Genomic DNA, 13,972 nt, shown 5'->3' on the forward strand with positions numbered 1-13,972 from the left:
CCCAGCATTGTCATGCTGCAATCTTTTTTCCTTCAGAAGTTCTCCATCCCTTGGGAGTCTGGGCACACAAATGAGTGCTTAGCATATTTTTCAAGCCACCGGGGCTGTAACTCAAACCCTGGTCAGCCACATGGGATCCAGCTTCCTCTGTGTAGCACCTAACCCTTGCAGTATTTACTTTGAATGATGCTCACCTCATCAGTTCTATCTTTCATGGATCTTGTCTTTGGTCTTGTAACTAAAAAGTCATTAGGGGATCAGCAGTTGGCGTAATGGCTATGTCGCTGAACTCCCATGTAGTCGATCACGGTTCATGTCCCGGACCTGGTGGCTTAAAACTCACGCCGGGCATGTGTGCGTGCGTGCCCAAGATCCCGAGAGGAGAATGGAGGAGAAGGGATTGCGGCGTGGCCATCCCCCCTGGGGAGTGATTTCTCGCTTTCTGTTTCTCTGTCTCTCTGGTGAGTGCACGCACCCTGTAGCAAAAACCTCTCCAAAATAAAAATGAAAAAATAAATAAATAAATAAAAGCTGCTTTAGGGATGGATCTCTGCTTGTTGAGCAATATTCAACTGGAATTTCTTGAGGCACTGTCCCTAGATATGAGAACACTACATAAAGTTTTGGTGGACAGAAGGGTGGGCCAAGTTTGTGCTACCATCTTGTGCAGGATAACTGCAGTGTGGATGGGAACTGGACACCAGCCATCCGTTTTCTGCAAGGGAAATGCATTAGCTGCAATCCATTATACTGGTTTGCTGACTCGGAATCTTTCATGATGAGTACTGAAATTAAGCGATTACATTTTTTTTTCTATTTTAAAAGATATGCCTTCCCGCTGGGCTTAAATAGTAGGGTCAAGTGCAATGGTCAGGGGAAGTAGTTTTGAGTTAGAATCAATTAGCTCTGGATGCATATGGGGAACTGTGGCTTGGAGCCTGGCCAAGAGGTTCCGCATCGTGGCTTTTGCACCTCTGCAGAGTGGAGGGGCACTAGAGAAGCTGGGGATGGGAAGGGAGCGCGGGAAAAGATAAACACTTGTGTCAGGCAGCCAAGAGTAATCATATCCTCTGCCTAAACCACCCAGCACTGTGCTCTGTTCATCAGCTGTGAGGGAAACAAACACCCAGCTCTTTCTCACATAGAATTGGTCTCCCTGGGTGCCCTGGTGGCAAGGATCACTGAAACAATGAAGGAAGCTGGGACGAGATTGGCCCAACTTGATGACTGATAACTGAGTGGGCCAAACATGGCTGTGAGGTGGAAAAGGCTCCACAGCAAGCCCCGACACTATTGCTAAGCATCATGTTAGTGCTTTCCGATTTGATCCTTCCACTCACCCATGAATTAGGGTTATATATCTCATTTTGCAGATGAGGAAGTCAGAGCTCAGACAGTGGAAGTGGCTTGCCCTAAATCATGCAATTCCTGGCCGAGCCAGCATATGAATACAGACTTTTCCTTTTCAAAAATCCTTTTCTTTTGGGAACCAGCAGTTAGCGTAATGGCTATGTCGCTGGACTCCCACGTAGTCGACCGCGGTTCGTGTCCCGGACCCGGTGGCTTAAAACTCACGCCGGGTGCGTGTGCGTGCGTGCCCAAGATCCCGAGAGGAGAATGGAGGAGAAGGGATTGTGGCGTGACCATCCCCCCTGGGGGGTGATTTCTCGCTTTCTGTCTCTATGTCTCTCTCTCTGTGTCTGGCGAGCGCACGCGCCCTACAGTGAAAATCTCTCCAAAAAAAAAAAAAATCCTTTTCTTTTAAAAAATGTTCTATAGGGTGTGTGCACTCACCAAAAAGAGACAGCGATGAGGGGACAAAGCACCCCCCAGGGGATGACCACACTACAATCCCTTCTCCTCCATTGTCCTCTCTGGATTTTGGGCACACACGAATACATGCCTAGTATGTTTTTCAAGCTACAGGGTCAGGATTTAAACTACACAGTTAGCCATGTGGAATCTAGCCATCTTCACCACCATGTCACTGGCTGGGCCTGAAACTAGACTTTTCTGACCCCAATGCATTCACCTGGTCCACCTTACTGAAGATTGGTGTGCTCAGGAAATGGAGTATTGAAATGAGGTGAGGTTGGGATGCTTTGAACTTCCTGGATCCCCCTGCAGTGGGAATCCCTCTCCAGCCCAAACCTCTTTTCCTCTTTTTCTCATCCCTAGGCCATCAAGGGCATACCAGGTGTGGTCTTAATACCCATGGATCTGAGGAGCCAGGGACCCTCCCACTCCAGTCACCCAGCTGAGCTCGGTGTGACTCAGCCTAAAGCTCTTTGGGGGGCAGGCATTTTTTCAGTATCCTGGGGATTCTTAATAGTCTCATTGCTCAGCTTTTCAAGCACTTATACAACTATTTAAAATATATTGGCTCCAAAATGTGAGCCAAAAAACAGCAATGTCAAAATGAACACGTTTAATGAAATGTCTACCAATGCAGACAACTAGTCAAGAGCAGCTGGATCGATTGTTCCTTAGGTGTAATAATGCAAGTTCAAGTTACAAAACAAAAGAGTAATTTACTCGGCACAGAACTCAAAACCATAAAAATCCTTTTTAATATGTTGCCTGCAGTAACAGTGTTTAATAAGGGAGTTTATTGGGTGTGTCCTGGTGACATGGACCTTGGGCCTATGAAAGTCTTTGGACTCTGCAGTTCCTCAGCGCAAGGCCCTGTGGGCCCTATCGGTGACTCTGGAGGGAGGCTGCAGCTGGTGTCCTGGTGTCACTGGGTGTCACAGGGACAGAGGTGGGGCCACGTGCCACCAGAAGCTGTGATCTCTAAGGAGATATAGTATTTTCCCCAAAAAACTGCAGTTTGCTTCCTATGGTTTCAGTACCCCCATAGTCCACCATGGGGGTCTGAAAATATTAAATAGAAAGTTCTAGAGTCTTAAATGGCACACGATTCTAAGTAGTGTGATGAACTCTCACACCAACTTGCTCCATCTTGCCCAGGAGGTGAATCGTCCCTTCATCCAAGAATCACAGTAAGACCACCTTGCTGTGCCCTTGAGGGTCTGGGGATGAGAAAAAGAGGAAATCACTTTGTAAGTCTCATATCAGATAAACAAACAAGCAGACAAACCATGCTATATACAGGGTCCAGTACTATCTGTGGTTTCAGACATGCACTGGGGGTCTTGGGATGTATCCCCCATGGATCAGGGGACCACTGTCTTAGAGATGGCAAGGGGTGGGGCAGCCCCTCTGGCTACATGTAGGAGACCAAGCCTCCCCTCTCTCCTCTGCTCTGTCTGAGCAGGGAGAGTAGCACATTCTGACGTGGATTCTAGAAACTCCCTGGGCTTGGCTGCTGTGTGGTGGAGGGGCTGGATGGACAAGCCTGGAAGCCCGAAGACCATGGAGGAAGCTAGTGCAGGCCCAGTGAAGAGTCACCGTGTCAGGCCTGCAGTGTAGACAGTGGAGACAGGAAGGAAGGTGGGTTGAGGACATGCCCAAGGCAGCAGTGACGGGGCTTCCTAATGAAACAAGAGTGTGTGCGGGTGGGGGAAGAGAAAAGAGGGGTGAAGGAGAAAGAGTCCATATGGTTCCAGAGCTTAGGTTTGGGTAAGGGGTGGTTGGTGGTGCCACCAGGAACAGGTGCTACAGTGGGAGCAAGGGTTTAGGATATGCTGATGTCTGTCTGGGACACAGTAGGCTTGGAGGGCTCTGGAATATCCGAAGCAAACTGCACAGGATGAGAAGTGACCACTTGGCTTGGCAAGGGGACCCACAGGCACAGAAGAGGACAGCCTGTTTCCTTCACTGGAGGGCCTGGGGCAGAGCCCCTCCACCTGTCACTCTATACACCCCTGTTTATGTCAGCCACAGAAGCCCTGCGGATGACCACAGTCTGGTGGGTAGTGCGACGTGAATGTGGCGTGGGTGCTATGGGGCTCCCTTTTCACACGGTGGGGTGGGGTGATGGCAGGCTTCATGAGGGAAGTGGTGTTTGAGTTGGTTCTCAGCAGTGGGCTGGGGTCATGCCAGAAGTCTGGGCCAAGAGAAGAAGGCTATCTGGAGGAGCAGACTATTGGTGAAGGATTCTGCCAGGGAGAGGGAGGGAAAAGGGAGCCTTTGGAGCCAACAGAGTGAGCCCTGTGAGACACTGTTCCTGTTTGCTACAGCTGTGACAAATTACTGTAAACAGAGCAGCTTAAAGCAACACAAAGGGAGGCCAGCAGGTGGCACAGTGGTTACATCGTTGGACTTACATGATTGACCGCAGTTCAAATCCTGGACCTGGTGGCTTGAAACTCACGCTGGACACATGTGCGTGTGTGCCTAAGATCCTGGGAAGAAAATGAGGGAGAGGGATTGGGGTGTGGCCATGCCCCCTGGGGTGTGATTTCTCACTTTCCCTCTCACTGTCTCTGTCTCTCTCCCCCCAACAAGTGCACATACCCTAAGGTAAAAATTTCTAAAAAACAAACCAAACCAAATCAAACAAAACAAAATGAAAAACCAAACACAGCACAAAAGTACACTCTTGTGGTTCTGAAAGCCTGAAGTCTGAAACCAGTGTTTCTGGGCTAAAGCCAAGGCATTAGCAACGCTGCTCTCTCTGGAGACTTCAAGGGGAGAATCTGAGATCTTCCCTGCTTTGGCTTCCAGGGGCTGCCTGTGCTCCTTGGCAGGAGATCTCTTTCCTCTGTGTTCAAATACCCATCAGGACCAGTCAGTGGTGTGTGCTTAAGGTGGCTGGATCCCACATGGCCAACTGCAGGATTCAAGTCCCAGATTCTGTGGCTTAAGAAACACTCTGTGCAGGGCCAGAGGTGGCGTAGTGGCTAAGGTGCTGGACTCGCACATGGCCAACCGTGCTTAGATTCCCGGATCCGGTGGCTTGAAAATCACTCCAGGCATAAGTATGTGTGTGCCCCAAATCCTGAGAAAATGGAAGAGAAGGGATTGTCACATGGCAATCCCACTGGAGGGTGATTTATCATTTTCTCTCTCGCTGTCTCTCTCTGTTTTTCTCCAGTCACTGGAGGGTGATTTATCATTTTCCCTCTCGCTGTCTCTCTCTGTTTTTCTCCAGTGAGCGTACACACCCTAAGGCAAAAACAAAAAAAGAAAAAAGAGAGAGAAAGAAAGACTCTGGGCACCTGTATGTGAATTCCCAAAATCCTCAGAGGAGGGAGCAATGGAGAAGGGATTGCAGTGTAACCATGCCCATGGGGGAGGGAATGCTTTCTCACTTTCTCTCTCTCTAGCATACATTGTCTGGCAAAAAAAAAAAAAAAAAAAAAAAAAAAAATGACTTCAGTCTCTGCTTCCAGCATTGTGTCATCTTCCATGGCACTGATCTTCACATCCCTCTTATGTTTAAGAGGTTAGGTGGCGGTGCAGTGGTTACACAGGTGGACCCACATAGGAAGGTCATGGGTTCACATCTTGGGACCTCCCCATGCAAGGTGGGCCCATGATCTGGGCTGGATGAGATCAGGGTAGATTATAGCATGAAGATACTGTTAGGGGCGTGCTTCTCGCTTTCTCTTTCTCTTTGTCTCTCTCTCTCTCATGGAAGAAATCATTAAGCTTGAAAAGTAAAGACCCATTGTGATTAATCGGACACACGATATGGGCTAATCCATGATCATTTGAACTTCTCAATTTAGTCACACCTCCAACACCTCTCTTGCCATATAAAGTATCATTGATAGGTTCCAGGGATTAAGATGTGGACACTTCTGGAGGGGGGCTTTATTCATCAGCCCCAGGTTGCTGGCATAGTCCTCATCACCTGGGCATGGAGGACCACACTCAGCCCTGGAACCTCTTCTAGCCCCAGGCCCAGGCTTCAGTGCACAGTCCTGGCTGGCGCCGCAGCAATTTCTGGCCAGAATCTGGCCACTGCTCCTGAGCTCAGGGGCTGTCTAGCTTTCCATCAGCTTGTAGCCCAGTAATTGGGCAAACAAGGCTGGAAACTGCTGGGTTGAACAAAGCTAAATGGGCTCTCTTGTGTGCTGTGCCTCTATCTTTATTCGGTTTGGAGTCTTTCTGCAATATTAACATTCCTCAGGTCACAGTCTACCTGGACCATGCACTGCTGCATGGACCAGGCTGCTGCATGGGGTGGTTAGCCTCTGGGAGATGAACACTGAGGAGGGGGCACTGCCTCCAGCTCTCAGCAAGGCTGCAGTGGAGAGGGGAAGGCCTGGGCTCCAGATTCCTTCATTTAATAAGTGCACCTTCTAGGTGCTAGGTGTTGGCTATAGATTGTTGAATTATGCAATCCCATTTTTTGCTTGTTTGTTTGTTTGTTTTTGCCCAAGAGGAGTTTATCATCTATTGTAATAGATACAAGTAAAAATGCATTGATTATGATATCCCCTAATGAGGTAAGGGCTGTGGGGGAAATAGCCAGTATGCAAGGAGGGTGGAAAACAGAGGAAGTGACATTTAGATAAAGTGACAGTCAGACCAAGATCTGAAGGAAGAGAAGTCAGCTGTGCAGGGGCTATAGGAAAGAACATTCTGGCAGAGGAGACAGCAAGAGCAAAGGCCCTGAGGTGCCAAAGAACTGGAAGTATAGTGAGACTGGAGACAGTGAGCAGAGATGAAGAAGAGAAGCTTGGTAGGAGAGACCTGGTCACATGACACTTGTGGACCATGATAAAGTTTGGAGCCACCATAGAAGTGTGAAGCAGGGAGGTTGCATAGTGAACACACACACACACACACACACACACACACCAACAACAGCTTTTGGAGAGAAGACTGTAAGATGCCAGAAGGCCAGTCTTGCTCCTACTGTGTCTGTGGTGTCCAGAACAATTTCTGGTAAGAATCACATACTCACCTGATGACTATTTGTTGAGTGAGTAAGTCAACGAGAGAAGTAGAAACATTAGTATGGAGGCTATTGCAGGCAACAGTGAATCAAGGTGGAAAATGGAGATAGGAAGTGGATACATTCAAGTGTATTTTGGAAGTAGAGGTGGCAGAACTTGCTGCTGGGTTAGAGGTGAAGATATTGAAAAGAGAGGAACCTGGAATGTCTCGTGGGTTTCTGCCTTGAGTAGCTGGTTGAATGATAGTGCCATTTTATGTGAAGGAGAGACTGGGAGAGGTTAAGAATAGGGTTGCAGCTGGGTGTAAAGAAGATCCCAGAGCCCACTCTGGGTCTGTTGGGTTTGAGATGCTTTGAGACACTCAAGAAAAGATATCCGATTGGCAGTCTGGAGCCCAGAGGAGAGATCAAGGCTGGAAGCATCAGCTTGGGAGTCATCATACACAGAGGGGTTTTAAATCTGCATCACCCACAGACAGAGGGTGAATGAAGAGAAGAGGGCCAGGACCTAGGCTGGTTCAAAACAATCCATAATAATTAAAAGAAAACAAAAACAAACAAAAAGAGTCTTATTGCTATGACTCTTGCTGAAATTTTTACTGGTACAATTTTTTAATGCCTCTGAGTTTGTTTCATCTTCCTATAGGGCCAGACTCCAAAGCATACCTGCACACAGGTAGGGGCTCAGTAGAGATCAGTTCTAGAAAAATTCTTCATCCTGAAACAACCTGGAGAGGGATGGACATATCTTCTCCAACTAGAACCAGTAGGACTACATCTTGAGCTATTTTTGTGAGCAAGTTGTCCTCTTATACCTTTGACAGTGTCTTTTGCAGAGTAGTAGTTTTTAATGAAATCCAGCATATTAAGTCTTGCTCTCATGGACTGTACTATTGATGCTATATCTAAAAAGTTATCACCATATCCAAGGTCATATAGGTCTCCTATATTATCTTTTATTTTAAATAGTTTTGTGTTTTACTGTGTCCCTGATCCATTTTGAGTTGACTTTTGTGACAAATGTGAAATCTGCATTTGTATTAGTATTTTTCTTTTACATGTGGATGTCCAGTTGTTACAACACCTTTTGCTGAGAAGACTATTTTTGCTCCATTTTATTGTATTCAATCCTTTGACAAAGATCAGTTGACTCAGAGAGTCTACCTGTGCAGTTTGTATTCCATTTCATTGATTTACTTCTGTTCTTTCACCAACACCATATTGTCTTGTGATATTGTTATGAAGAACTAAAATTTTGACAACATTGAATCTTTCTATCCATGAACATAGACTATCTCCCCATGGCTATACTGTGGTGTATGCATACAATAAATTATTTCTCCACATGAAATAGAAATGAACTATTGAGATGTGAAAATACATAAAGGAAACTTAAAGATATATAACTAAGTAAAACAAACCAATATGAAAAAAGCTACAGCCTATATAATTCCAACTATATGATACTCTGGAAAAGGCAGAAATATGGAGCTAGCAAAAGGATGAACAGTTGCCAGAGGTTAGACATAAGGGAAGAATGGAGAGGTGGGGCACAGAAGATTTTAGGGCAAACTACTCTGTATACTATGGTGATGGCACTTTTCAAACCCCATAGAATGTATAATACCAACAGTGAACTCTAATAAAAACTATGAGTTTGGGCTGATAATGATGTATCAGTGCAGGTTAATTGTTTTTAATAAACGAGCCACTCTGAAGCAGGATTTTGATAAAGAGGCAGGTTGGAGGTTAAAGGTAATAAAAAGAACACAACTCTGTACCTTCTGCTCAATTTTACATTAAACTTAAAAATGCTATAAAAGATTATATTTAAAATAAAAATAATACATATTATTGGTATCAACTCAAACCAACTTAACCAGAATTTTTAAAAATGTGGTCTTGTAATGCATACTATTTAGCTCTTCAGAATATATTTTATGCACACTAATATCTAAGCCATACCATAAGCTCTGTATCAAACCTACATATCAAACCTACTTCATAAACCATGATTTTATGAAATTTTATTACTCACTTTTTAGATCATCCACATCTTCCCAAATATTAGAAGAAATCACTAAATCTTAGGGTAACACTACCATACTCTTAAATTTAACTTCTAAAGGTATGATTACCCACCTGCTTCTGACTTATTTATTTTTGAATTAATTGAGCTATTAGAGCAGTTTATATTAGTTGTCAAATAGAGAGTTACATATTACAAAGCCTCTTCTCATGTGTGTATCACTTATAATAAAAATCAGCATCTCTATCCAGCAATCATATTCTATTCATGTACTTAATTTTACATATTACAATACTCCACTATAAACATTTTACTTGTCAGTTATGATTTTTTTTATTATCACTATTTTTATTTTCATTTAAGCCAAGGACGCCATGGGCTAAGGTTATTCACACAAGATGTATGGTTCACATTTTACACTTCATACAAATTTTAAACCATTAAACAGTATTTTCTACTTTATTGTTCAAATCCACATATTTTTATCTGAAATACAATTTCTATAAAACAACTCCTGGCGACTAAGCTAACATTAGAGGAATTTTAAAAATTACTTTCTGATGGTTATACTAGAACCTATTTTCCTCATTAAGTACCTATAAGGATCTAGCACACTCTTACGCTTTACTGAAAATAGCCAAGAATGTAGCACTGGTAGGTGAGTCCTATAATAAATGTAGCCAAGCATTCAAGAGAAAAGGACTGACTTTTAAGATCTAAACCCAAAATGAACTTTGAAAAAATATTTTTAAATATCTTCCCAACCACAGTTAACATACTCCTTTCTGCTTTCACCCAGCAAGTTCCAGGAGTTCCAATTTTTCATGTTTTTATATATCTTTCTATTGGGGCAGCTATCAATCATCTTCTTCCTCAATCTAGGTCTTTGCATTAACCCGTGCCATTTGTCCGGCCAAGTACCTGTCTCTGGCTGACATTACAGTTTCTTCATTGCTTGGCTTTGCAAACTTGCTCACTGCCTCATGGGGTCCTTCTTGTTCTTAGCCCTTCTCTCGCCTTTTCTGTGTGAGTCTGTGTTTTGTTCCTAGTGATGTTTCTGAACTAGACGGCTTCTTTTGATTTCTTTCATTGTCCTTTTCTATGTTTCTCATTTTGTTGGATCTTTCCTGGTCAAGAAACTTATCCTTTGCCCTAGAATTTGGGCTGCTTTCCCTTCTGTCTTGACTCCTTTCTGAAGACTGAACACTCAGTGCTCGTTTTTCCCGATCTCTGTATTTATTATTATTTTCATTTCTTTCCTTCCTTCCTTTCATATGTCCTTCCTTTTCTTTGCTTTTCTTTTCTTTCTCTCCTCTTTTCTCTCTGTGTCGATCATGATCATTTCGCTGCCTTTCTCTTTCTTGTTCTCTTGGGGAATATTTCTCCTTTTTCCATTCTCTGTCATTTTTTTCTCTTGGATCTCTTCCCTTCTGTTTATCTTCTTGTTCATGTTTCTTCCATTGGGAATCTCTCTGACTCACCTCTCGGTGCCTGTAAGAATCCTTTTTTCTTTTTTTTTTTAAACATTCTTTTTTTATTATAAGTGACAATTTTATTTTTAAAATTTTATTTAATTTTTACTTATTCATTCATTTTTTAACTTGACCAGAGAGAGATACAGAGAGAAAGAGGGCAAGTGAGAAAGCAAGCCACCAGGTCTGGGACTCAAACCATGGTTGGCCATGTGGGAGTGTCCAGCACCTTAACCACCACGCCGCCTGCTGGTCCCCAGAATCCTTTTTTCTTTTCGATGGTCATGCTCAGGGCAATAGTCCTCCTCCTGGTCTCTGGACCGCCTCTTTTGGTGCTCATCGTCCCTTTTCTCATGTCCTCTTGACTTGGAGGATTTTATGTGGCATATGGTACCATGCCCTCTTTCTTCACTAGATGACCGTGAGTGAGTCTGATTCCTTGGAGTCACGGTCAAAGGTCTCTGTGATTTTTCCCCGTCTGCAGTGCACTTTGTTTTCTTCCACTTCATCATCATCGCTGCTCTTCACATCAGAGTCGCTGTCTTGCATCTGGATTGTCCTCTACTTTCCTACGGGTCTGGAGACTGCATTTCTCATGTGATATTCTGTTTTATGAACTTATTTCGTTGGAATAATCCCTTAGTTTCTCCTCCTTTATCCCAGTCCTGGCTTCACAAAAGCTGCCTTTAGGTACTTCCTCTTGGCCAACTGTCTGATTTAACAGGTGCCTATGAAACCCACTGCCATCTTTCTGCTTGGTCACATCCAAACGTGCTTCTAGTGCGGTAGCCCTCTTTTTCTTCCTCTTCAGCTCTCTCCTGCAGTTTTCTCTTCTAAGCAGATGTCACAAATGCCTCTTTGTCATCAAATTCTCTCTGTTTCTCGTTCTCTCTGTATTTTCTTTTCCATTCTTTTTTTCCCGTTCCTTTTTTCTGATCTCAACTGCTTTAAGTAAGTTGTGAATATACTTGGGCTTTCGATCTTTTCCCAAAAGCAATTTGGGATTATTTTCCTCCTTTTTTCCCCCTGCATTTCACCATAAATACTGTCATATTCATACACAGTGGAATCTTCTTCCAGGGCCTTCTGGATTTCCAGTTTTGTCTGTTTCATGGCCTGCTTCTTAGCTGCTTCCCGCTGAAGGCTTTCCCTCACGGAAGTCTCGTCGTCATCATCAGAATCATTCCCAAATACTGATGGTTTTTGCAAAACAGGGTGCAACAGCTGTGTTTTCTTTGGCAAAATAAGTCCATACTCCTGCCTGGAATCGCCATCTTGCTGCCGCAGTTATGACTTTATAAAGCTCTTATAAGATGTTGTCACTCTCACATAAATTTGACTGCCTCCAAAATTTAAACTGGTAATATTGCACTGTGCACACACTGCGCATCTCAGATAGTTAGTCACGCTGTCCCTCCCTGCTTCCACCCCCACATTCACTCAAAACTTAGGCAATGAAGTGGTAAGTTACCTTACTTCACCGAGTCACGTTCTCTCTCTTTTCCTCTTACCAGAATGTGAAAAGTTGAGGATAAACCAGAAAATCTAAGTGTAACATTTACTTTTAAGCTGAATCAGAATCATAAACCATTGTGAATTGGTTGTGCTGTTTAAAATGTCTACTGACAGCAGAGTTTGAATCAGCTTTCAATAACATTTTCAATTCATTCATAAAGAGTTAATACTATTAGTGGACTATATCCAAGAATTTCTCTGGTCATCATCTTAATAATATGATGGAAACCTAGCGATTAATGAAAATCAAATGTACACTTTATAAAACAATTGAAATAAATGATTGTGAATCTACTATCAGAATATAAAAGAATATCATGATAAAATAGAATGTGTCTCAGAGAATTACATTGGGAAGCCTGATTTATTTGGCTTGGTTTGTGTGATTCATAAAATAAAAATGAGAATTCCTCTCCAAGATTATCATGAGACTAAATTCAAGCTATCCAAAAGTTTCCTTTTAATTGAAAAAGAAGAGAAATTAAAGAGTTACATAACTTCCATTAAATTGACAAAAGCAGTCTCTATTTTCCTTATGGTTGGGGAGTATGAATGTTCACAACATGTAATTTCACCTTTTTTGTTCCTTAACCTAGGTTAAAACCATATATACCCAGTTATAAACTGGGTAAAAGCCATATACCTGGGGGAGAAAAAAAAAAAAAACAGGTAAAAACCCATTGATACCCAGGTGAAAACCATAAAACTGAGTATATAATCATGTATAAACTAGGTAAAAACCCATATGCCTAGGTAAAAATCAGGTAAAAACCCATATATACCAAGGATAAAAGTAAAACTGTGGAAAAGGGACACATGTGTCACACGCATATCAAAATGGACACACATTTCACATGTAAAATCATCACACTTGTCTAAGTGACACAAGTGTCAAAAGTGACATACACGTCACATGCATATAAAAAGCCATACCCATGCCATGTGTCAAAAGCAACACGTGTCGGGAACCAGCAGTTAGTGTAATGGCTATGTTGCTGGACTCTCACATAGTGGACCGCGGTTCGCTTCCCGGACCCAGTGGCTTAAAACTCACGCCGGGCGCGTGTGCGTGCATGCCCATGATCCCGAGAGGAGAATGGAGGAGAAAGGATTGCGGTGTGACCATCCCCCCTGGGGGGTGATTTCTCACTTTCTGTCTCTATGTCTCTCTCTGTCTGTCTGGCGAGCACACGTGCCCTATAGCGAAAACCTCTCAAAAAAAAAAAAAAAGGCAACACGTGTCAAATGTGGCACATGCATGTCTAAAGTGCCTTGTGTCAAAGGTGACACATGTCAAAATGTGTCACATGGCAAATGTGACATACATATCAAAAGTGACAGATGTTTCAAAAGTAACACAAGTCTTAAAAAACTTATCTGACCGGTTTTTTCTGTTTTGTACCGGTTTATACCAGTTATAGCCTCTTTATTCAGGTTTTGACCAGTTTGTACCGGTTTGTACTGGTTTTTACTACTTTATATCCTTTCTGACTGTTTTATGTGGTCTCTACCGGTTCTGTCCTTTCTTCCCATTTCTGTCTGGTTTATACCAGTTTGTCCCAGTTCTGACTGGATCGTATTAGTTCTGACTGGTTTATTCCAGTTTACACCCATGTAACTTGTTTGAGCCAGTTATGGACTATTTCAAAGCCTGTTTGGGCAACACAGATTTAACCAATAGGGTCTCTTTGAACTGGCTAAAACTAAATAGAAACAGTTTGGACTTATTGGTGCCACTTTTAGCCAGGCAGAACTGGTTTATAAACCAGTATAAACTAGGTTGGTATTTATTTTCCTAGAAATTGAGTCTCTTTAGGGGGAAAGGAATAAAAAGACTTTTATTTACGTATGGGGATCATAGAACAATGAGATCATGCTCTCTTTCTTTGTTAAGGCTAGGGAAATTTTCAAGTCTTTTAAGTTTGCCCATGACATGATAAAAGCATGACATGATAAAAGAAAACAAATCTTGTGGTACATCTAGACTGGTAAGTTTGAGATTGCTTCATAGAGTTCTCAAAAAATAGTGTACAATAAGTTCAGTGAGCATCAGTGCTTAAGAGAGCCCTGAAAACAAAAATTTCTCACATCTCCAGGAGTTGCAGTTAGATCTGGCTGAACGGTCCTTATGTCTAGAGAGTGGAA

At 43.0% G+C, this 13,972-nt stretch overlaps 1 pseudogene; it reads right to left on the reverse strand.

The window, feature by feature from the left end:
* Window positions 1-9,697: 9,697 nt before the first annotated feature.
* LOC102493299 (nuclear speckle splicing regulatory protein 1-like) lies at window positions 9,698-11,586 on the reverse strand (annotated as a pseudogene).
* Window positions 11,587-13,972: the final 2,386 nt, after the last annotated feature.

The sequence above is a fragment of the Tupaia chinensis genome, unplaced genomic scaffold, assembly GCF_000334495.1.
Source record: "Tupaia chinensis unplaced genomic scaffold, TupChi_1.0 Scaffold000047_1, whole genome shotgun sequence".
Taxonomy (NCBI): domain Eukaryota; kingdom Metazoa; phylum Chordata; class Mammalia; order Scandentia; family Tupaiidae; genus Tupaia; species Tupaia belangeri.